At 40.9% G+C, this 23,201-nt stretch overlaps 1 long non-coding RNA gene across 1 annotated transcript; it reads left to right on the forward strand.

Annotated features, from left to right (window-relative positions):
• Window positions 1–295: 295 nt before the first annotated feature.
• LOC148116450 (uncharacterized) lies at window positions 296–22,004 on the forward strand. Its single transcript, XR_015729475.1, has 3 exons — window positions 296–514; window positions 7,700–7,826; window positions 21,857–22,004. It is a non-coding gene; the product is annotated as an uncharacterized LOC148116450 (long non-coding RNA).
• The last annotated feature ends 1,197 nt before the right edge of the window (window positions 22,005–23,201 follow it).

Here is a 23,201-nt window from a genome sequence, read left to right on the forward strand (position 1 = left end):
GGCCATGGCGTGCTCAATCAAAGTCCTCTGTACTGGCCTAATCAGGCTCCCTTTGCTTCATAGGCCTACTGTGTGTAGGAGGCCTAGGCCTCAAAGGCCCACTGTGTGAGGGAGCACGTTCAATCAAAGGCCACTGTACTGGCCTAATCAGGCTCCCTTCATAGGCCTACTGCTGTACTGGCCTAATGAGGATCCTTTCATAGGCTCACTGTCTGAGCGAGGCCAAGGCCTTAAAGGCCCATTGTGTGAGGGAGCACGTTCAATCAAAGGCCTCTGTACTGGCCTAATCAGGCTCCCTTCATAGGCCTACTGCTGTACTGGCCTAATCAGGCTCCCTTTCCCTTCTATGACACCACGAACAAATGTCTCTCTAGGATGTCCCCTTCCATGACACCATGAACAAATGTCGCTCTCCTTAAAGGCCCAGGCTTTCAACAGTTATGCTGGAACACAGATACAGACACACACACACACACCAGGGGTGTCTTACTCCCACAGTGTTTATCTCCGGAGGGTAAGTCATCTGTATACATTGTTTGGATGAAATTGCTTGAGGCATTCCAGAGTTATGCTTGAATAAACGAACAAAGATTCATACATCCTTTTTTATATAGATAGCTAGAAGGAGAAGGAGAAGGAAAAGAAGAAGGAGGAGGAGGAGGAGGAGGAGGAGGTGATGATTTGGAATCAGGTGTGACTGATGGTGTAGCTGAGTTTGCTGATGATACTATATTAGCCAGACTGATAAAACCAATAAGGAAATATGAAGAGTTGCAAAAGAATCTTGCCCACATAAGGGAGTGGGCATCGAAATAAGAGATATCATTCAGTGCTTAAATTGATGTACTTTGGAGGCAAAAGTCCTAATTACTCATGTAAACTAATGGGATCAGATCTAGTAGTGACCGAGGAGGAAAGAGGTCTTGTAGTACCAATGAACAGTTCAATGAAGGTTTTAACACTGTGCATCTACTATAATAAAGGTCAAACAGGATGTTAGGGATGAAAGTAAATGCTACTTAAAATAGATATACCAATATTGTAATGCCCGTTTATAAATCAGTGGTGCAACTACATTGGGAATATTGTATGCAGTTCTGGTTGCTGCATTTGGAAAAGGTACAGTGGAAACTTCAGAGAAGGACAATTGAAATTATTAAGAGGCTGGAACAGTTTCCCTATAAACAAAGGATGTGACATTTGGGGCTTTTTACTATACAAAGGAGGCAAATGAGAGAGGATATGATTGAGGGGTACAAATTATGCCTGGTGCAAACAAAGGATACAAAGATGAGTTATTTTCCTTTTTCCAAAATATTAGAATCAGAGGTCACCCAATGAAAAGTGAATCCTGGAAGAATAAGGACAGACAAAAAGAAATCATATGAATATCCATATACATAGGAATATTCTTATTGGCCAAGTGTGATTGGATACACAAGAAATTTGTCTCCAGTGCATAAGCTTGCATACATACACATAAGCATACACATAACATAAAGTGTAATTATACTTTGGAATTCACTATCACACCATCTTATATTTTTACTGTTTTTCACATTCATGGCGGCTCATAAATACTTCTATTCAGCTAGGACAGGACTGTGAGGAAAGGTTGAAAAAGTTAAAGAGTGTTTAGCCTGCTGGGAAGAAGATTTCTATCACCAAATGCCTGCAGGCCCTGTTGCCAGAGTTGATGAAGCAGACTTGCTTTCTGTTCTTCCAAAAAATAGAAGCAAAATCAAAAGGTTCAAATAAAAAAAAAAGGCACTCTAATAGAATTTTAGAAAAAAAAATCTGATAATACAAATTATTTTATGGGGGAGAAGACTGCTTTGGAGAGTAATGGATTTTATGCAGAGCTTGGATGAATGGGACTTACCAGGAAGGCTATAATAGGTTATTTCCATTTGTGTAATTTCCAGTATTATGATTCCATATATGTGGTCATCCATTTGCTAGAATTTGTTTTCTGGAAGAGACAATTCAGTGAAACAGCAGCAATGTAACATAGTTATTTTACTTGTAATCCTTAAAACATAGCCTGGAAATTTAGGTATGGAAAACTACCGCACCAATCTTCTTGCATTGCTTTCTTAACTTCCCCATGTTATGAACATATTATTCTATTTTTAATCAGTGGAATATAGGGTGCTTGATTAGACTTTGGGATCCAGGCTGTCTGCCTGCTTATTCATCCATCCATCCATCTGTCCATCCATCCATCCATCTGTTCATCCATAGAGTGTGCAAGCATATGCGCATGCATGTACACACACGTACATTTGCATGGGACTGTGGCTTTATAATCTACTTGATTTATTGCTATAATGCTGCCATACTCTTCTCATGTTCTGAACAGATTTAGGAGCTCACTTCTATTGTAAGTGGGTATCTGGGGGGGCCTTCTGATTTCATTAATAGATTTCTTACAGCAAAATAGCAGCCTCTACTGCAGCCTGCAGTTATGAAAACCTGCTGTAATCTACAACTATCAACACTAGTAAAATATGTATTTTCTAAATCAGTTTACAAGCGTGCATGCTTTGGTAGATAACATAGCACCACATTCTTCTCGAGAACAAAAATATCTCTCCAACAGGGTTGAAATGCTCTGAAGTCTGCTACCGGTTCGCTTTGCTACCGGTTTGCTGTATGCACGCATGTGCGGTGCGCACCAAATGTATGCTTTGCACACATGCGCACCGCAGGCGCTACCATGCAGCACTGAAAAAGGAGGATTTTAGAAGCCTTTTCTAAGGTAAGTAGAACAGTGGGGGGGGAGGAACAGCTGTGCCACATGATTTAGATTCGCTAGAAAGCAGGATTTCCTGTTTTCTAGCGAATATAAATCATGTGGCGCAGCTGATCGTCGGAAATACCAGTTTGTCCAAACTGCTAGCATTTTTTTTTACTACCGATTCTCCTGAACCGGTAGCTTTTATTACTACTGGTTCGGGAGAACTGGTTCGTAGTGGTAGCATTTCACCCCTGCTCTCTAAGTACATTGCAACTAGGGCCTTGAAACAGAGAACATTCTACCTAAGTTTGGAATGCTTTACCTACTAGAGACATTGTGGACTCTCAAGTGGGAAATTCGGGGTGACATTTATTCTTTTGATTACAGGGGAAAGAAACAAGTTACACCTGATTTTAAAAAAACAACAAAAAGTTATGTGAGGAGCAGTACTGTTGAAAAGAAGTATGAATGTCATCAGCAAAAGTGCATTTGATTAATTCCTTGATTCGACTGTTCTCTGTATTACCCCCCTTTTTTTGGCTGTTTTTTTTGCTTCTGTTCAGTCTGGGAATCATTGCAAGCTGTCACACATATCCCCAAGTGATTAATTTCTTCAAGGAAGTTACAGCATGGAACCAGGGAATTAGAAGAAAAAGTGGAGGGAAATGTAGAGAGGCAGAGGGTGCTTTAGCTAGGAATCTAGGGCATTCATGGTGAGAGTAGATGATAATGAATGTAAGGTGACATCCAAGAGTGGTACACTTTTTGTTTGATTAAAAAAAATCCTGCTATATATTCAGCATTCTTTTTGGGGACGATAAAGTGTCTTTTGAAAGGGGGGGGGGAGAGAGAGAGAGAGAGAGAGAGAGAGAGAGAGAGAGAGAGAGAGAGAGAGAGAGAGAGAGAGAGAGAGAGAGAGAGATAATTGCAATGACACCTGATTTCTTGCTTTTCACAACTTTTAGCTTTTCTACATTTCAGAATAAACCTACTGAAATAGATAAGTTCTCTAATGACTATTACTCATCCCTACAAACCCTGGAATATGTGTGTGTCAGTGTGTGTGTAGGGTTAATATTGTCAAAAATGTAACCATTGCCAAAGATATATGATAATAAGATATGTAAATACTGCTTTGGGAAGAGCAAGCATGCTCATGTATATGCATTGTGTATAGTTAATTCCTTTTCCCCATTTTCTCTAAATGACACCCAACTGCCAAATATATCATCCATCCATCCATCCATTCATCCACCTTTCTTATTTTTTACAAATAACTCGGCGGTGATGAACATATCCATATTCCTCCTCCTATTTACCCTACAACCCTGTGAGGTGAGTTGGGCCGAGAGAGAGAGAGAGGGAGTGACTAGCTCAAGATCATGTAGCTTTCATGGCTAAGGCAGGACTTGAACTCATGGTCTCTTGCTTTCTAACTTGGTGCCTTAACTACTAGACCAAATTCTCTCTCTCTCTCTCTCTCTCTCTCTCTCTCTCTCTCTCTCTCTCTCTCTCTCTCTCTCTCTCTCTCCCTCTCTCTCTCTCTCTCTCTCTCTCCCCCCCTTTCTCTCTTTCTCTCCCCCTCCCTCCCTCTATCTCTCTGTCAGGGTTCCCAACGAAACAAGACTCTGAGGCCAGAAATTCCTCAAAGTTCCATTTTATTAGAGATGTCATATTGGCACATCTGGGAAAACCTGAATCTGAAAGCTTCCAGGTTTTCCCCATCCAAAAGAAAGTCCAAGTCCTTTCCCCCTGCACCCACATGTCCATCACATGATCCAATCAATGCATCATCCCATTTGGAGATGTCTCCCAATCATGCCATTCCAGGTGCAGGGTGGATGTCCTTGACTCTCAGAGAAAATAATGTTATTATGGCTAGATATCCTTGCAACTCCATGCAATCCCCCCTCCCAATTTCCCACAGCTCCAAGTGTGGCAGCCCTGAAGATCCAAAGAAAAAGATGGCTTCCAGGGCTGACTCTCTCTGTCTCTCTGTCTCTCTTTCTCTCTCTGTGTGTCTTTCTCTCCCTCCCTCCCTCTTAGTGAGACAGTGATTGAAGTCTTTGTTTATCTGTTTTATTCCCCTGCAAGGAAAGCACATAATTTCTCCCACCCCTACAACCTAAATTATAACTATCATTTTTCTCCTACTTCTAGAATTTTAAATGTTCCAACATGATGAATAGCCTATATGAATGTTATTTTGAAATTTCTCCAAACTCACCTCAACATTTCGACTTCTCTGATTTGTCTGCTTTGCTGCAGGTCAAATTTTTTTAAAAACAAGTTTTATTAGATAAAGAATTATATGGCCAAATACTTTTGATCATGTAGACCTCAGGCTCCTAGGAGTTATATTGTTTTGTCCCACTTCAAATCTATGTAACTCTGAGATTAAATGGACTTTAAGAAAAGAATTCTGAGGTACTTAAAGCACTATTTAATGAACTAAAAACATATATATATATATATATATATATATATATATATATATATATATATATATATATATATATATATTAATACAAAACTATCTTAATTTAGCAATTTCAAAAATACACAAAAGAGTGAAAGACAACTGCAGTTTCATCTCAGCTATTACGTTACATTTTTAATTAAGAAACTATATCCAACACCAAAATAAATGCAATTGATGCCATTTATTAATGACTATCAAAAATATAAATACAATTTTTTCCTAGCAAATATGTTTGATAAGGAGCTCAGTCAGAATAAGGCCCTCAATACAAGAGGGCCTTATTCTGTGCTGAATATTAGTTAGACTCAAATGACTTTGCAATGGCAGGTAATGACTGATCTCTCACTAAAACTTGTCAATTTCATTTTAGTCTGATGCCATCCATATTTTAGTCATATTTGATTGAAGGTGCATCATCTTTAATTCGGCTTCTTTTTATACATGAAAAAGTGACAAATTCTGCTTTTAGGACAATTTTAGATCATTTCACACATTGCTACCAAACATGCATTCAGACTGCCCATCTTGGCTTCTTGATGAAAACACCAGGTGTCTCACCAAATAATTTCACCAAGATATCCTGGGGTATATCTTGCTATACCATCAAAAGATGGTATAGCACATCTTTTGTATGCCCAAATTTTTAAATTTAATTCTTGTTATTTATAAATCAGGTGGCAGATGACATTTCTATGAGTTCCCAGATAGCTGGTTCCCATATGAATGTATAGATTGAGCACGGTGGTGTAAGGGAACTAAAAAAATAGCACTAATGTAGGAGATGACCAGGCTGAGCCTGAAGGAAGGGTCAAACATGTCATCAGTCATGAGTCCCTTTGTGCCCACAAAAGATTTTAAGTCCAGCCCACCTTGAATTCCTTCTACTCTTATCTCCTGCTAATTTCCCTTGGCTGCTAGTAGTTCACATTCTTGTAGAGAGCTCAGGCTTACAATAAATCTTTATACCCATTTGAACTGTCTGGATCTCCTGATTTTCCTGGCGCTTGACAACTCATTAATCAACACCACGGCACCCTATGGTTGCACTAAAATTAATCTAATCAGTACCTGATGTTCAGGTATTTGTTATTTTCAAAGCAATTCCCAAAGTCATCTTGCTGCCATGGAATAATAAAAGGCACCCTCTGATTGCCAAAGTCACCCAAACTGTATGAAGTATGAAGTAGAAATCTCACAACTATTGTCTTCATGTGTAATGGTATATGGGAATTAACCTGGGAGACAGGGTGAAGATCTGCAATCTAGGCAATGGTCTGATATAAGTCAACTTAGTTGTCAGAGAGAACAGCATGGGAAATGTTTCAGAAAAGTTTCTCCCTAGTTTTCCAGAGATTAAAAAGCAAGAAGGGGAGAAATGCTTTCAGTCTTGCAAGATTCTGTTAATGTAATCTTACAATAAAGTAGGATTAGTTCAGCTGGGTGTGCTTCTTGTCTGAACTACATCACAAATTTTCTGCTCTATCCTGATACAGGTAGTCCTCAACTTACAACAGCTTATTTAGTGACTGTTCAACGGCACTGAAAAAATGTGACTTATGATCCTTTTTCACATTTAAGACTGTTGCAGCATCCCCTTGGTCACATGATTAAAATTAAGATGCTTGGCAACTAACTCATATTTATGATGGCTGCAGTGTCCCGAGGTCATGTAATAACCTTTTGCGACCTTCTGACAGATGAAGTCAATGGGAAATCCAGATTCACTTAACAATTGTGTTACTAACTTGACTGCAGTTAAGATTCACTTAACAAGGAAGATTGTAAAATGGGGCAAAACTCACTTAACAAATGCCTCCCTTAGCAACAGAGATTTTAGGCTCATTTGTGGTCGTAATTTGAGGACTACTATACTTAAATTTTCTGACTGGGTTGATCACTGTACATACCCTAATGATGACGCCAGTTCTGGGAACTTCTATTCCCTACTGCCTCTTAATAGTTTACTATACACCCCAAAACAAGAAAACTATAGAAATTTCCTTCCTTCCTTCCTTCCTTCCTTCCTTCCTTCCTTCCTTCCTTCCTTCCTTCCTTCCTTCCTTCCTCCCTCCCTCCCTCCCTCCCTCCCTCCCTCCCTCCTTCCTTCCTCCTTGTGCTAGAATCAGCACTATTATTTTCCCTTTCTCTTAATCTCTGGTACTAGTTTAGCAACTTGACAGACCAGTTAGCTCCCCTTGCACAAAACAAATTGGGTGGTTTTGACTTGGCTTTGTGTGAGCTTTGAAGTTCTGGCTTTTGTGCCTGAGATTGCTGGCATTTTGTCATCTCCATGAAATAACTTACTGTTTTCTGATAGATGGCCTTTCAGTTAATTAAAATGTTTCACTGTATAGATGCTACGGTGATGTCTTGGCCAAAGATGCTTCCTTCCTTCCTTTGCACATATATTTATTCTCACTGACAAGTTCTTAGAAAAATCTGAGAAGGGCTAATTACATGTCTTCTTTCTTTTTCAGGAATGCATCATCTACCTTAAGAAATACTTCCTTTATCTTTCTTCTTTTGTTAAGAAGGCCTATGGAACCATCACAACATGTGCAGCTTTCTGAAGGATTAATTCCAGTTTGTAGCTACTATGGACAAGTACGCATTCCTCTATAGTAGTCACCATTTGCAGATTTGAGAACCTGAGTCCTTTGGAGATGCCTGCTGGGGAAGGCAGATTTACTCAGTTATCTGGGAATGATTCAATCCTGTTGGACCCAAGGAAAGTGGACAGGATTAAAAAAGAGAATTAAAAGCAAGTTAAAACATCACCCCTCAAAGCTTCCTGTGAGGTGGGTCCTAGCAATGGTCAATTCATCTTTGAGAGAGGGGATGTTTCTGGCACACTTTAAAGAGGCACTGGTTCACCCTCCACTCAAAAAGCCATCCCTCGACCCTAAATAGTATGCTGGATAATTTTCATCCACTTTCCCCCTTTTTAGGATGTGGTGCTGCAGCTATAAGAGGGTCCTAGATAAAACAGACTATCTGGACCCCTTTCAGTTAGGTATCAGACCTGGACATGGGGCAGAAACACCATGAGTTGTGCTTTTGGATGATTTCTGGCAGGAGTAAGATGTGGGTAATGATCCATCCTTGCTATTCTTGATTTCTTATCGGGTTTTAATACAATCAACCATGGCATCCTTTTGAGGAAGAGAACCTTGTCTGCCCCTGCACCCACTTTATGGAACATCTTGACTCCTGAGGTGAAGATGGCCCTCACCCTTCTGGCCTTCCAGAAGAGTTTGAAGACCTGACTCTGCCAAGTGGCATGGAGATCAAAGAGCAGCATGCCCCTGGGGGTGACTTGAGGCATTCTCTCTGCCTTTTAACTTGCCTTTTAGCTTGTTTTTAATTCTCTTTTTAATTCTGTATTTAACCCTGTGTTTAATTATATTTTTTAAAAAATAGTTTTATAGCTTTTTTTTGTAAACTGTCCAGTGAGACAGTGAGATGAGGAATATCTAATTTTGATATCTAAATAAATACAGTTATGGATCCCATTATCTCAATAATATAATATTTTTCCTGCCTCTTTATCCTTAGTATTAATGAAATATCACATTCACAATCAGCAATGGATAAGAAAGATGACCGTAAATAGATTCTACTTTCTACAGAGCCAGGATAAGAATGTCTAAAACAACATTTCAACCTGAAGGGTTAGATATTTATTAAATTTATATGGTGACATATTCACTGTTGACATTTCAACAATGGATAGTTAGACCATTGAGCAGAGATGAAAAATCCTTCACAAAAAGCAGGTTTATGACACAAAGAAGTAACATGCAATAGAAATGGTGTGCTAAACTGGGAATCTGGGTATTTTACAAAATGTGTAGCCAGCAGCATGAGGATGATTTGTTCATGCCTTATACTTGTCCATATATTTGTCTCAAGTGGACTGTAAAATACATCCTCTCATGCAACATTGTTTGATGTCACTCATTATTTGAGGAAGAACAGATATTCTTAAGGATTTTAGGTGGAGTTAGAAGTTTCAGTGGACTTTCATACCGAGCCTGGGATTTTATCATTTGGCAGAGGTTTTAATGTTGCTTTTCCCTTTACATTACAGCATACTTTTTAATGCTAGAATGGTTGACCCAGAGGCCAGAAAAATACTATTTTTCATTTTTTTCCTTATTAGCTTTTGAATTGTCCTGATCTTTGACTTTGCATTAAGGGAGTGCTTTTTTTTGAGTGCTGAATATTTATGCAATCATAACTGTATTTCATACCATTGATGTCAAGCACAACTTGTCAGAAAGCCTTCTGAAAATGCAAAATGAATGTCACAAACAGCTTCATACAACATGCCACCTGTTCCATTACACCGAGATGTTTCCATAAATCCACTGCTATTAGATATTAACTATCTTGTAAATCTCAAGCCAATAATCAATTGGCTCACACCTACTTTATGGTAATTGCTCTATAATTAAACCATTAGCTGTTAGAATGGGGATAACATTAGATGTTCTTAATCAAATATTTCCTCTAGGCTTTCTGTTCATAAAAATACTTGATGATACATGATGCTTGAATCATGTAATTGAATATTGTTAACTAGACCACCATTATTTCCAATGACTCTTTTACTGCCCAGGCCTGTTAAAGTCATTATCATATTATTAAAATAATTCAGTAACTATATGTTTGGAATACCATTCTTGCTGTAATTATTACCTCCACAAAAGGTAAGATTGAGATTTTAGATTAAAATCAATATATATATTTGTTTCTTTATGTGTTGGTTACTAATGGGCAACTTTAAGCTCTCCAAAATACACATTAAGTTTCTGATTTCCAATAGAGGAGTTTAAAGTATTTTTTATTTTATTTTATTTATTTGTCAAGAACTTATTAGGTAATATATATATATATATAAGTATAAGCATGAATTGAATACATAAAATAGATACAAATAGAGGAAACATTAGGACAGGGATGGTAGGCACGCTGGTGCTCTTATGCACGCCCCTTACAGACCTCTTAGGAATGGGGTGAGGTCAATAGTAGCCAGGCTAAGGTTAAAGTTTTGGGAGTTTTGGGATGAAACCACAGTCAGGTAGTGCATTCCAGGCATTGACCACAACATTTTCTATAATCGAGTTTGGAGCGGTTCACTTTAAGTTTGTATCTATTGTGTGCTCGTGTATTGTTGTGGATGAAGCTGAAGTAGTCATTGACAGGTAGGACATTGTAGCAGATAATTTTATGAGTTACGCTTAGGTCATACCGAAAGTAGCGTAGTTCCATCTGTGGTGTTTAAAATCAGAAGTGGGAACCATCTAAGCAATCCAGATGTTGGAACGAGCCTTGGACAGCAAGCTTATAATGAGAAAAAAATGTTTACTGCAGTGCAAGAACATCTGGAAAGCCATATGTTGCTTAGCCGACACTTAAGAGGAGAGACGTATGGTTGATCTATATAATTTCAGTGCTGTCTTTCAATTTGGAAGGCTCCTAAAATGTCTTACTTACATTAAACTGTTCAAGCATCAGTTAAAACATGCAGTAAAATGATTTATGAAAATACCTAATTAAACAAAGTGGCTGGATAGGTAATACCTTTTAGATATCACCAATTATCTCACCTAGTAATAGTTTTCTCTTTAAACAAAATAAAGGCAGAAAGGAAAGGTGTTTGTCAGCTTTCTTTAATTTAGGGGATAATTAATTGGTTGGTTTCTGTAGGCAAGATGCTAGAAGGTTAAAAAGGCTATCAGAGAAGGGGCAAACTTCAAACAACTACAAGGCTTCTTGTCACAAAACTAAAGCAAAGGACAAATTTTGATAACATCTAAACTGAGACAATAAGATTTCGTCTTCTCCACCAGTATTCTCTATCTGTAAGGTTTTAAGAAGCCTTTGGAATGTAAACCTTTAAATGCTGGGAGGCAGATAGAAGTAGGACGTGTCACAACCAGTGCTCCAAAACTTCAAAGCATAGCTTTACAACAGGTTCAGGCTAACAAAAGCATGGATTAATCAGCAACTGTGTCTCTTCCCACTCTTTTGATACTTAAAGGCATAGAAATTGCCTATTGTGAAACAGCGGTTGTGATTGATTTCTCCAGCAAAATATCTCTTTGTTTTTCTTCCCTGATGAATCTATTTTGAAGGATCCTTCATAGATAGTTGGCTCAATATCATGCTTCTTGTAACTTCCTTCTGTGAAATCTGAAATTGAGGTCCTGATATTCACATAGGAAAGCATTTTCTCCTAAGTCGACCTACAGTGTTTCTTAAACCTTTTTCCTGTCACCTTTCTTTCCGCTTTGAAAAATTATGGAGGACTCCAAAAAAAGCTTCTGTCTGAATGGTTTTATTTATTGAAATTGACTGTATTAAAGCTATTAATTCATTAGCTGCTGCTACCACTTACCATGATTGTTTAATGGGATTTAATATTGTATTATTTTTCAATAAGGTTAAAGGTTTCCCCTGTCCTTCATGACTAACTCAGGGGGGCAGTGCTCATCTCCAGTTCTCAGCCTCTATTGTATGAGAGACACTTCCATCATCATGTGGCCAGCACAAAAGTATGAAATGCTGTTACTTTTCCCACCAAAGCAATACCTATTTATCTACTCACCTTTGCATGTTTTCGAACTGCTAGGTTGGCGGGAGCTAGGGTGACAACCGGTGGTGGGATTCAGCTGGTTCTCTCCGGGTCGTGTGAACTGGTATTGGCGACTGCGGGAGGCTCCGCCCGCCCACCCAGAATAGTGCATGAATAGTGCACATGCACAGAAGGCCATGTGCATGCGCAGAGGTGGCGTGTGCACTTGCATTTGCAAACCGGTAGGGAAGGTAAGTGAATCCCACCTCTGGTGAGAACAGGAACTCATCCTGTAATAGAGTCTCTGTTCTCGAATACGGGCTTTTAGCTTTCCAGCTGGCAAGCAAGTCTTAACCTCTGAGCATCGCGCCACTCCATTTTTCAATATTTTTCAATTCAGAATGGTAAATCATTTTAATTTTGAGGACCCCTAAGAGGATCTTGGGAGACCCCCAGGGGTTCTAGGAACACACTTTAAAAACACTGCTCTAGTAGTCTATTTAGGACGTTGGCAGAAGCTTACTGGGTTAGTCACTATTTCTTAGCACACCGTATCCCACAGGATTGTTGTTGGGGAGGAGGAATAATGGAAATAGGAGTACATGTAAACTGTCTTGAGCTTTGGGAAGAAATATGGGTCATAACTCTAACAAATAAAAATAAAATAAAAAAATTGAAGGAAACAAAATACAACATCTCTCTTAGCCAATATCAACATAGAAATAGACATTCCTGATCATATAGACCATACTTGAAGAAAAGTGGTTGAGACAGTCAGTGATAGTCTCTCCCACCTATGTAAACGTTCATTTTATTGTGATGACAATCTCAGTTGGCAGCTGAGCCAAACACAGCAGTATCAATGATCACATTTTTCGTTCCCTCCAGGCCCTTGATTTACCAGCATTGAAATGCTGATTTTAGCACATATTATTCCCTCTCTTTTGTGACAATGGAGTCACACAACATCTGCATTCCAGCCAAAAATGCATATCAAGAAGAAACTCTTAGATTTTATTTACCCAGAGCAGTAAATGTTTTCTATTTTCTTAATTTTACTTCTTAAGTATAGTTAATTGAGAGTTCCAGAATTTAACAGTTTGTGCCTCTTTCCTAGAATGGCCATGAGTGATAAACAGGATTTAGGCATTAGGCTTTTATAGTCAGTGAGAGTGAAACTTCATTCTCCGAGCTTGTGGGTTGGTTTCCAAATGTTTTGTTAGGTTAACATCTCCAGTGGATGTCAGTGTTCTTCTGTTTATAAGGGCTTCATGTGGTCAGTAGGTCTTGTGGTGGTCAGGTGTGAGTCTTCAAGTGAGGATCTTGTGATGGGGAGGTTACATCAGGTGAGGGTCATTGGGAGGTAAAGTGCTGGTTGGGGGGGCTTGCATGGGTTGGATGAGGGTCGGTGCTGTCTCTGGTTAGCTGTGCGGTTGAATTGGATTCTGAGGGGTTTGTAAGCTGATTGTAGGCCAATGTATCTGTTGATGGAATTGCTTATGGAGTGCCAGGCTTCGATGAGCTCATGAGCGTGGTGGGTGGTAGCATGGCCAATGATTTTTTTGTGCTGCTCCAACTGGACTGGTGCTGTTTGGTGTTGCTGTGGATAGAGATTAAGGATTTGGGATCATGGCATTTGACTGCCAACCGATGTTCATGGAGCCTGTTTTTAATTGATGTGATGTTTGTCCCACGTAGAATTGTTTGCAATGGATAACAGTTGTGCTTGGCAGCGTGCTGTTATTTGTATTTCAGTTTCCAACTTTTATTTGCAATCTTGTGAGCACAAGAAAAGTTGTTTTAAGGTCACCAATTAATTGTTCTATTTTTACCACTGTTGTTGCTAGTTTTTTTTAATATTAGTACAAGTATCTGGGTATCAGTTTCACATTTGATAGTAAAACCGAGAAATCCCCATAATAACTTGGTTAGATCAAAAGATGCCACAGGACTGCTATTGTTGCTACAGGAGACAAACATAGTTAATGTTCTGGAAATGCTTGACCCAGTAAAAGCTCTGAACTCAATGATACCAATCCAAATATTATTTATATAATGTTTAAGTACATTGTAGAAATATTGCTAAAATATGTTAAGTACAAAACAGGCTCAAACTGCAGTTAACTTTTTTCTCCACTAAGGGGAACCATTTCTCATTTTTCTAAATTACATTTTTTTCCCTTCCTCTTTTTGGTAAAACCATTCAGTACAAAACAACTCATCAAGTCCCTTATGCATGTTATCTTAGAGGGACACTGTTTTATTTATTGAGACTTAGTCCTTGATAGAGAGCCAAGTCATTGGCTTGAAGTAGCCCTGAAATGGTCCTAAAATCTGAATACTCTTAGAAACGAGGAAGCCTCATTGGACATACAGAAATATAAAACAAATTTTCACAGATTCCGACAGGGATGGACTTCAGAAGATTCTACCAACCTCCAGTCATATGAAAAAAAAATTCTGAGCACTGTGTATACAAATGGTTATTTTTAAAAAGGGTTCATATCGTAGAAATTTGCAATGAAAATGCATTAGAGAAAATTTAAAGTTAAAAAAAGAAAAAGAATTTGGAGAATATGCGTGTTAAAAAGGATTCATAGTGAGGAAATTTGCATAGAAAAGTTCTCTGGATTAGGAAAACTGCTACCATTTATAAATGCAGATTTTTTAAAAAGGAATGTTTAAAAAAACCCTCAATAGCTCAATAGATTAGAATGCTGTGCTATTAAAAACACACACCATAAAATGATATGATATACAAATAATGAGCACACTAAAATAATAAAACATAGAAGTGTATTAAACATTACTAACAGTCCAGTTCTTTGAGATTTTATAATACAAATACAATATAATACAATACTGGTACAATATAATTATGTTGCACCTTTATATAAACTTTCCTTCTAATCATATGTAATATTGTCTAAGAGATATAGTTTACATTAAGTCATTTCTTCTACAGGTTATCTTGTTAAGACTGCATAGATCATTTTTATAATAGTTTCCTTTTATTGACTATAAGATCAACCTGTTAGTTGATGATGATTAATATCATCAGAAGCTCTTGATCCACAATAATCATTAGTGATCATCTGAGTGGCTATGTAGACCCCTCTTTGGGGCTCTTGACCTGAGCCCTGAAGTCCAGCTCTTTTTCCTCTTTACAGATAATGCAGAAAAAGAAAAAAAAATGTAGATTGAAGACAAAGAAAGAAGATATATCACAGGGATGTCAAACTCACATCGTCATGGTGGCATCACATGACATATCAGGACTCTTTTCCCCTTTGCTAAATCGGGCGTGGGTGTGGCCAGTGCGTGATGCATCCGGACCGCGGATATATCAGCCCTGATATATCACTTATGCTTTCTAAAAAGGATAGGCAGAGACATTTTCCCTCCATCTCGTAATTTTAGAATAATCAATTGAAACAAAATGCAACTAGATTCAAACCTGATACAAAAATGTACTTATTTATTAAAACTCATAACTAAACTAAGGAATGATACAGCTATCATGTGTGATGGAGTAATTGATTTCTGGTCATTTTAAAAGGAAACTGAACAAATTCAAAGGATCAAAGCACCATTGGTTCACTAATCTTTGTGCTCTAATAATATACTGCTTCCGGCATAACACAGGGACTACTAAGGAGTATCTGTTATAAGGGCTATCACACTTTCCATTCTTGTGAGCTTCAGAATGCAGTTAATTGATTTGCTGTGTTACACAGCATGCTGGGCTAGAATGTGGCTGGATCCCGAAGGGCTTTTTTTTTTAACATTCTTTCAGAAGGTATTCGCTTAATGTATTCAACATCTATTTTGGATCACAAAAAATGAAAATAAGATTATTATCTCCTGCAAAAATGAAATATTATTTAAAGGCGATGATATCCATTGAGTTCTTCTGAAATATTATAATTCTTATGAACTGTTAAGTTTTTTTAAAAAATAAAATTTGAATTCAGATTCCTTGAAAATTTAATCAACATTATGTTTATGTTTAAAAATATGAAAACTGTCTTGCAACATACTACGTATAATTCTGTCTGTCCCACACATTACTAAAATGTAGGGAAGATTGACAAATGTAATGATCAGCAGCTTCTTGGAAGCAGCAAGAGATGCCTAATGTATCTGAATCATTGTCCCAATTTTGAGTAGTAACTGCTTAGGAATGAAATGACTTCAGGGAGTTTCTTTCATGTCAAGAAGGAATAATTTACCATCAAGAGCTACTTTCTAATGATTTCAAATTGCTGACCCAGTGATGTCAGTGATGGAAATAAAAGGATTAGTTGAAATGGAGGCATTGTGGTTCTATCCTGCCATAAATTATATATATAGATAAGAGAATATGAAACAGTTATTTAGTTTTTAAAAGTGAGCATGATTTTAAAATTAAACTTGTTTATAATTAAAGGGCACAAATAACAGAATAACAGAGTTGGAAGGGACTTTGGGACTTCTAGTCCACCCCCCTGCTAAAGCAGAAAACTCTATACCCGTGATGGCGAACCTATGGCACGGGTGCCACAGGTGGCACACGGAGCCATATCAGTGGGCATGCAAGCGTTGCTATAGTTCAGCTCCAGCGTATATGCGTGCGCCAGCCAGCTGATTTTTGGGCCTTCTGGTCCCACCGGAAGTTGGGAAATGGGCTTGGGGGAGGTGGGAAAGGCCGTTTTCACCCTCCCCAGGCTTCTAGAAAGCCTCTGGAGCCTGGGGAGGGTGAAAAACGGGCCTACTGGGCCCACTGTGCCATTGCGTGCTAAAAGTGGGGTGGGTGGGATGGGGGGGTGGGGCGGGGCGGGGCGCATTGAATTATAGGTGTGGACACACACGTGGGTGACCTTTTGCGACGGCAAAAAGGTTAGCCATCACTGCCCTATACTATTTCAGACAAAAACCTCCAATGCTGGAGCACCCACAACTTCTGGAGGCAAGTTGTTCCACTGGTTCACTGTTCTCACTGTCAGGAAATTTCTCCTTAGTTCTAAGTTGCTTCTCTCCTTGATTAGTTTCCACCCATTGTTTCTTGTCCTGCCTTCAGATACTTTGGAAAATAGGTTGACCCCCCTTTCTTTGTGGCAGCCCCTGAGATATTGGAACACTGCTATCATGTCACCTCTAGTCCTTCTTTTCATTAAACTAGACATACCCAGATCCAGCAACCATTCTTCGTATGTTTTAGCCTCCAGTCCCCTAATCAACTTTGTTGTTCTTCCCTGTATTCTTTCTAGAGTCTCAACATCTTTTTTATATCGTTGTGATAAAAAATGTAAATAAAGTTCCAAGGGACAACCTTGTCAATGAATTGTACAGTCCAGTGGGGAAATCTAAAATTTGTTACTTCCGGTTCTGTGGGTGTGGCTTGGTGGTGGTGGGGTAATGTGACTGGATGGGTGTGGCCATATTTTTTTTTTACTTTTAAAACCATTTTTTCTACAAGCTCTTTGGAGAAGAGGTTGTAAAAAAATGCTTTCAAAAGGCTCTGACGACGGCAGCTGAGTTGCCTGATAGGCAGAGGCTTTTTTCCTTTTAAATGCCTCTGACGATTAGGCAATTCAGCTTGGATCATCAGAGGCTTTTAAAAGAAAAAAAGCCTCTGCCAATCAGGCAACTCAGCTGGGGTCATCAGAGGCTTTTAAAGCATTGTTTCTACAACCTCTTCAGAGGTTGTAGAAAAAATGCTTTTAAAAGCCTTTGAGGATCCCAGCTGAGCCGCGCGATCATCAGAGGCTTATGTTTTTTACTTTTAAAAGCATTTTTTCGGCCAAAGAGGTTGTAGAAAAAATGCTTTTGAAAGTAAAAAAAAAGCCTCTGATGATTGTGCGGCTCAGCTGGGTATGGGAGGGGGGCAGGGATTTTTGCTACCGGTTCTCTGAACCACCCACCTCCATCGCTACTGGATCGGGCGAACTGGTCTGAACCAGGAGCATTTCACTCCTGGTACAGTCCTAAGGTGCTGTTTCTTGAAATATAAAGCTAATTTTTTAGAAACCATTGATCTTTTTTCTGCTAGTCTGGGTACCATTTTTTATCAGGACAGAGAGAAGTTATATTGAAGCTGTTGTCACATATTGAAGTTAACATGGTTTGGAACAAACACCATTCTGTGGGCCATATCTGAACCCCACTTCCAGTTTTTGCAACCCAATAATCCTTCAGGATCATGTTGGCAAAGTCTGACATAGTGCACATTTCAACAGTACTTTTCTAATGTGGTTGTAAAATGTACCCTCCATATATATGAACGGCTGCATTCATTACCAAACTTATGAAACCCCACTCCCACCCCAGTACCTGTGAACTGCTTAAAGTGCCCTTGTAAGAAAACGTTCAAAACGAGCTGAATTAGCCAGACAGGGGCCAGTGGCCCAGTAAGCCAAAATGTTGATATTCTGTGGCCATATCTCAAACACAATAATTTGCCATGCTGACTAAGATTATCCAGACTGTGAAAACGTTCCAAGGTCATATTGTAATTTACACTGTTTTTTCTTGACAAACTGGCAGTGCTTTGTTGGGAGCTCTAAATTGTTGTTCCATGTAATGTGAATAAAGTAGGAATCATACAGGGTCAGGTGGGACCTCCGGTGGGAAGTTATCGGTAGCAGCAGGCGATCTCGCAAATACCCTGGCCCTAAGCCATGGAGCGCTTTAAAGATGAGAACCAACACCTTAAAGCGCACCTGGAAGACCACCGGGAGCCAATGCAGCTCGCGCAGGAGAGGTGTTACGTGGGAGCGCCACATCGCTCCCATAATCACCCGTGCGGCCGCATTCTGGACCAGCTGGAGCCTCCGGGTGCTCCTCAGGGGGAGCCCCATGTAGAGAGCGTTGCAGTAGTCCAGGCGTGACGTGACCAAGGCATGAGTGACTGTGCACAAGGAGTCCCGATCCAGAAAGGGGCGCAACTGGCGTATCAGGCGAACCTGATAAAAAGCCCCCCTGGCCACGGCCGTCATATGCTCTTCTAAAGACAGCCGTGTGTCCAGGAGGACGCCCAAGTTGCGAGCCCCCTCTGTGGGAGTCAGTAACTCGCCCCCAATAGCCAGCGATGGCACCAGCTGGCTATACCGGGACGCCGGCATCCACAGCCACTCGGTCTTGGAAGGGTTGAGCCGAAGCCTGTTCCTCCCCATCCAGACCCGCATGGCCTCCAGACACTGGGACATCACTTTGAGGCCATCATTGGGGTGGTCTGGGGTGGAGATGTACAGCTGAGTGTCATCAGCGTACAGATGGCATCGCACCCCAAAACCACGGATGATCTCACCCAGCGACTTCACATAAATGTTGAACAGGAGCGGCGAGAGGACCGACCCTTGCAGCACCCCGCAAGCAAGGCGCCTCGAGGTTGACCTCTGACCCCCTGCCAACACAGACTGCGACCGGTCAGAGAGATAGGAGGAGAACCACCGCAACATGGTGCCTCCCACCCACAATCCCTCCAGCTGGCGCAGCATGATACCATGGTCGATGGTATCAAAAGCCGCTGAGAGGTCTAACAGGACCAGAACAGAGGAACAACCCCTGTCCCAAGCCCTCCAGAGATCACCCACCAATGCGACCAATGCCGTCTCCGTGCTTTACCCAGGCCTGAAGCCGGACTGGCACGGATCTAGATAGACGGTTTCATCCAGGTACTGGATGACAACCACACTCTCCACAACCTTCGCAACAAAGCGAAGGTTGGAGACCGGACGGTAGTTTGCCAAAACGGCCGGGTCCAGGGAAGGCTTCTTGAGGAGGGGTCTCACCACCGCCTCTTTCAAGGCAGGAGGCAAGAAACCCTCACTCAGAGAAGCATTTATAATCCTCTGGAGCCAGCCTCGTGTTACCTCCCGGGTGGCCAGTACCAGCCAGGAGGGGCACGGGTCCAATAAACATGTGGTTGTGTTTAACCTCCCCAGAATCCTGTCCACGTCCTCAGGAGTCACAGGGTCGAACTCATCCCAGGCAACATTCTCAAGACCAGCCTCAGTCACCCCGCCGGGATCTACCCAGTCAGAGTCCAAGCCTTCCCGAATCTGAGCGATTTTATCATGCAGATACTGTGCAAAATCCTCAGCCTGCCCTTGCAAGGGGTCTTCCCGCACTCCCTGATGTAGGAGGGAGCGAGTCACCCTAAACAAGGTGGCTGGGCAGTTATCTGCCGATGCAATAAGAGCGGAAAAGTGGTTACGCTTTGCCGCTTTTATCGCCACTAGATAGGTCTTAATATGAGACCTAACTAGTGTTCGGTCGGATTCGGAGCGACTAGCCCTCCAACCGCTCTCTAGGCGTTTTTTCCGGCGCTTCATCTCCCTCAGCTTCTCGGAAAACCAAGGGGCCGGGCAGGTTCGGTGTCGGGTCAGAGGCCGCAAAGGCACGACTCGGTCCAGAGCACCGGCGGCCGTCCTATCCCAGGCAGCCACCAGATCTTCAGCTGAGTCGTGAGCCAGAGTTTCAGGAATTGGCCCAAGGTCCCTCTGGAACCTATCAGGATCCATCAGGCGCCTGGGGCGGAACCACCTGGTCGGTTCCACCTCCCTGAAGTGGGGTGCAGCGGTCAAAAAGTCCAGCCTCAGGAGAGAATGGTCCGACCATGACAGGGGTTCAGTAACTATATCCCCTATATCCAGACCACTCCGCCACTGACCATAGATAAAAACCAAGTCCAGAGTGTGTCCTCCCACGTGAGTGGGGCCATGAATTAATTGTGTCAGGTCCATGGCTGTCATGGAAGCCATAAACTCCCAAGCCATCCCAGACACCTCACCGGCAGACGGCAGGTTGAAATCCCCCATGACCAAAAGTCTGGGGGTATCAACCGCCCGGCAATAATGTTGAGAAGCTCGGGCAGGGCTGCTGTCACATGGCAGGGAGCCAGGTACGCAATCAGCAGGCCCACCTGCATCCCATGGCCCCACTTCACCAGGAGAGACTCACATCCGGCTATCTGAGGTACAGTGGCCTCCCTCGGATCAAGACCTTCCTTTATAATGACCGCCACCCCCCCACCCCTGCCCTGGGCCCTTGGCTGATGGAATGCGCGGAAACCTGGTGGGCACATCTCTACCAGGGGGACCCCCCCCCTCTTGGCCCAGCCAGGTCTCTGTAATACCTGCCAGGTCCGCACCCCCCTCCTGTATTAGCTCACAAATGAGGGGGGCCTTATTAACCACAGACCTGGCGTTGCACAGCATCAGTCTAAGGCCTGGGCTCTGAAACTCTGGACAGCCGGGGAGACGAGAAGAGTTATGGGGGCCAAGGCATGCCACCGCTTGGAGATGGTGGGTGCGTGCCCCCACCACCTGATGTGGCCCCCTACTCCCGCCATATCTGCCCCTCCCAACCACGGTCATGAGATTAAGCCCTGGTCAATTAAAAAGTGGGCCTGTAAATGCTATCCCCACTCAATGCAATTATGTTCTATATGGTGTTACCTTTTCATTTTGTGACTCTCTGAGACTAGAAAGCTGCAAATTTATTTAGGAGATTAGAAAGGAACAATGTGTATATATTTTGTGAGAGAATTACAGAAAATTTTGCAAGAACTGAATGACGTACCTTAGGAAAAGATCTCCTAAATCAGGGGTGTCAAACTCATGGCCTGCAGGCCGGATGCATCACGTGCTGGCCACACCCACACCCAGTTTAGCGAAGAGGAAAAATTCACAATTTTTCACAAGTCACATGATGACGCCATGAAGATGCGAGTTTGACACCCCTGCCCTAAATAATGGGCATTTGCTTGAACCTGGCTATGATCTGCTTTACCAGCTATAGGATAAAAAACAAAGACTTGGAATACAGCAATGTATTTTGAGGTCTCAGGAAAAAGATTACATTTCTCCAGGAATAAGGAGCTGAAGAGATCAGAATCATTTCATTGCTGGTACTGTTTATTTTCCCACTTTTTCCTTTTAGTATTCTGCTAGAGCATACAGGATGTTTGCTGAAAGCTTTTGCTGATATGAATTCTTTAAGAATACAATTGTATATGGTAACATTTGTGCCTCAATATTTTAATCTCATGGGAAACTTTCTTTGTCCCCAGTGAGTTTTTGCTTGCTGCCATCCAGGAGGCAATGAACAGAAGCATCTGTGATCATTTCCAGTTGTACTTTGAGAACTTCATTATGTATAGAAGATGTCTTCATCAATAAAAGTGAAGGTGAATAAAATATTTCTTGCAATTAACAGGATGGGATGAGACTTCTGTCAGTTGATTCTGGTTTGTATTTACTGCCTTCGGCAATCTAAATATGTATACAAAAGTTAGGAAACATCAATATTGTATTTGTTTTGAGACTGCCTTGATGCCTGATATTATATGAAATCAACCTTGAGAAATTGATCTTGTTTATTGTGAAGGGATACAAGAACTCCACTTTTCCCCTCTTTATTATATCATAATTAACTGTTATATTTTCAGTACTTAGATTGCATAAGTATTTTTACATTTTCCTTTCTTTTAACCCTTTGTGAGATAGGAAAGCAAAATAACGACAACTTAGTGCACATTTTTAAACTTTAAAAAAGCAGGAACCAGAATATGGTCTTCCAAATATGTACAATAAAATGAATCCCTTTCCTAATTTGGCTTGCTGTCTTTTAAGGACTACATTCACTGCTTGGGGGCTCAGTGACCTTGCAGTCACAACCAGGAGTATTCCTAATGAGAAGTCAACAAATCAAAGTGACTGGTGTGACTGGGTGCCTATCCATTCTCAATGTGCATTGCATGCACTGCATACATATGGAATGAGGCTATAATTCTTTAGTACACATATAATTATGTTAATGTTGTTGACCCAATATCCTGATGTCTCTGATCATAACATGTTGTTTTAAATTTTGACCATTTCTCTAATGTTAGATATTTCTAGAAGCACCTAATCAGGTTAGGGTGATCTATATGTTCTGGAAATGTTCAGGTTATAAATTTACATGCAAGACTTCCCTTGAAGATGATTTGCAGTCTTCAAGAACATAGATTAACTGTCAGGCTCATATTTCACACAAATTATAAAAGAACTGTACTGTTTTTGGAACCTGGTTACTTCTGGGTCAAAGTCAAGCATGAGTGGTTACTTCTAATATCCTGGAAGGCTTGGAACCCAATATCTGGTGGAGTATCTTTTCATATATCATGTCAGGGTAATGATGATTTAAAGCTGAGTCAGCAGGGTTATTGCTCTTTAAGAAGCTGCCTATATAAGGGAGGCCATTAGAGGGAGCATCTCTCTCTCTCTCCTCATGTTCTATCACCATTGTAGTTCTCACTTGTAGATAAACCACTGTTTGAAAGACAAAACCTCTGTGTACTGTATTTTGCTCCTGGGTTGTCTCAAACTAGCAGTCACACTCTGACATATCAACTACCCTTGTCTTAAAATCTT

Source organism: Pantherophis guttatus, chromosome 1 (genome assembly GCF_059756535.1).
Source record: "Pantherophis guttatus breed Tessera chromosome 1, ASM5975653v1, whole genome shotgun sequence".
Classification (NCBI taxonomy): Eukaryota; Metazoa; Chordata; class Lepidosauria; order Squamata; family Colubridae; genus Pantherophis; species Pantherophis guttatus.